We start from the raw sequence: 2,845 nt of genomic DNA, 5'->3' as shown, positions 1-2,845 counted from the left end.
TTCCTGGCATATAGCAGATACTTGATAAATGGAATTATTATTGTATTAATAACACTTATAAATGTTCAATAATGAGAAGGATTAAGATCTTCTGATGATGGAGAGCATCTCAAAAGTGGAAATGATCAAGCACAATCTGAGTCATTTAAATTAACTGAAAGGCTACTGTGGGCAGCACACATCAGAGAAAGTAGTTGTGATTCCGTTCTTGTCTTTATGGGCTAGCAATCACATGATGACTAGCAGGTCAGGTAAGGTAAGTATATTAATAAACTATACTCAAGGACAAATGCTATCAAAGTTGCAAGAGGCTAAGAAGATTAATAGCATGAGTGAAAGTCCTTTTAAAAGAAATACAGATGGCTTCACGAATGTGGAAGCACATGAAGAATGGGAAAATTTTCAGTGGGTGGGGTAAGAGGAGAAGCAGAGCATTATAGAAGAAACTATTATGAGAAGTCATAGGAAGGAAAGAACAGAGAAATCTACAAAGAAGCAGCACCATTTGAAGGACTGCAATGGCAACCCTGAAGTAAAATGACTTGTGGGGGTCATAGAATGAGTTTTGGACTTAACTTGGGGAATAGTGGGGAGAGAGTAAATATTTGGAGGAGAGGAGTAGCTTTATTAAAATTGTACTTTAAAAAACTAAATTAGACAGTGGCAATGAAAAATTGGCTAGAATAACCAATGCACGATTCCTAACACAGGAAGACCAACATAAAAAATAGCACAGCTTGTTCTGTCTGGTGACAGCCACCCCCTTCCACAAAATCACAATGAGTTTGCACCCAGGGCCTGGAACCTGGCTGCAATCTTAATGGTGCCTGCTGCCTTGGACTATTTCCCAACCATGGAGTACATCCCCACAAAGTGAGTGAGCCTTGGGACCTTGTGAAATTGTGTAAGCAGGATCCCACCATTCTGCATACAGAGAAACAGCACTTCTTGAGGGAACGCTTAGAGAGCATAGGAGGTAAAATACTACCTGCTACTTATAAAATCAGAGGAAATACCAAGGAAGGAAAAACAGATAGTAAGTAGGCAGAGGAAGACATAAAGACAGATAAACCATGAAGTGAAAAAAGTGATCTTAAAATTGACTATGGTTGTTTTCTCTACTCATCTATTGACAGACACTTGGGCTGCTTCCATTTCTTGGTGATTGTAAATAACACTGCAATGAACATAGCGGTGCTTCCATTCTTTTGAATTAGTGTTTTGGGTTCCTTTGGATATATTCTTAAAAGTGGAAACACTGGGTCAAAGTGAAAATCCATTTTTAATTTTTTGAGGTATCTCCATACTGCTTTCTACAGTGGCTGCACCAATCTGCATTCCCACCAACAGTGCAAAAGCATTCCCCTTTCTTCACATCCTTACCAGCCCTTGCTGTTTGCTGATTTATTGATGTTAGCCACTCTGACTGGTGTGAGATGGACATTTACACAATGAAATACTAATCAGCCATAAAAAGAAGAAAATTTTACCCTTTGCAACAGTATTGATGGACCTGGAGAACATTATGTCAGAGTGAAATAAGCCAGTCAGAAAAAGACAAATACCATATGGTTTCACTCATATGTGGAATCTAATGAACAAAATAAACTAACAAGCAAAACAGAAGCAGACTCATAGACGAAGAGCGGATGACAACTGGGAGGGGTAGGAGGTTAAGGGGTACAGGAATTGAGCAAAAAGGAATAAGGATACATAGATAACAGTGTGGTGATTGCTGGGGGGAGGGAGGTGTAAGAGCACTAAATGGTAATGGAAAAAATGCAATAAAGATTAAGTAAAAAATTAAAAATTGAGCATGAAGGTGTGATTGAACAGACACTAATGCCCCTCAAGAAATTGGAGGTGAAAAAGAGATAACTGAGGAGATGATGGATCAGACAAATGACAAAGAAGTGGCTGCCATTGATACCCTAGATTTACAGTGAACTACAAAAAGACATTGACTTGTTCACAGATGCCATAAAGCTGAATCCTCACTGTATGACATTCTGTATGCAAAGAGAGCCAGTCTCTTCATCAAATTATAGAAGTCAGATACAGTCATCTGAGACTGCCACAGGACTATTGAAATAAATCCTGATTCAACTCAGTCTTATAAGTAGTGAGGAAAAGCACACAGACTTCTGGGACATTGGGGAGAAGCAGACCATGATTTTGCCCTTGCATGTAAATTGGATTATGATGAAAATGCTAGTTCAATGCTGAATAAACTTCAACTAAGGTGACAAAAATTTCAGAACATAAGAGAATGTTTAAGCAGAAATATGCCTAACAGGAAAAGAATAGAAAAGGTTAAGAGGGCTTGGGAAGGACAAGAGAGCCTGGAAATCAAAAGAAGCCAGGTAACAATCAGCAACTCAGTATGGCTCTTTTCCAGGTGCCTTTCTTTGAGGAATGCCTGGAAAGGAAGGAGGCAGGCCTGGAATGGCAGAAATGCTTGGGCTCAATGAAATTTTTAGTGATGTAAGGATTCTTACATCCATACAGGATCCAGAAGTTATGGTGGCCTTCCAGGATGTGGTTCAGAACCCAGCAAATATGTCAAAATATCAAAGCAACTGAAAGATTATGGATCCAACCATTAAATTGTCAGCTGAAGTTGGAAGTCAAACATAATGCCCTTCTGATGAATGAAGTCCTTGATGAAGGAAAAACAACTTAGATCAACCCAATGGATGTTACAGTATCACAAACCTGTGTACCTCTGACTTTCTCATGAAGAAAGCTGCAGTGATTTGAAGAGAATCCTTACTCGTGTGACCCGAATGCAATTATAACATTTTACAGTGGTTTGCCATTAGGGTATTCATTCACATAATATTTT

General features: G+C 38.9%; 1 pseudogene; it reads left to right on the top strand.

Moving 5' to 3' along the window:
- The first annotated feature begins 359 nt into the window (after positions 1-359).
- LOC129061763 (hsc70-interacting protein-like) lies at positions 360-2,637 on the top strand (annotated as a pseudogene).
- Positions 2,638-2,845: the final 208 nt, after the last annotated feature.

The sequence above is a fragment of the Pteronotus mesoamericanus genome, unplaced genomic scaffold, assembly GCF_021234165.1.
Source record: "Pteronotus mesoamericanus isolate MK-2021 breed Mesoamerican mustached bat unplaced genomic scaffold, CSHL_Meso_final scaffold_651, whole genome shotgun sequence".
Lineage (NCBI taxonomy): Eukaryota > Metazoa > Chordata > Mammalia > Chiroptera > Mormoopidae > Pteronotus > Pteronotus mesoamericanus.
Note: the sequence above shows the minus strand (reverse complement) of the source record. Positions and strands in the feature narration are given on the sequence as shown.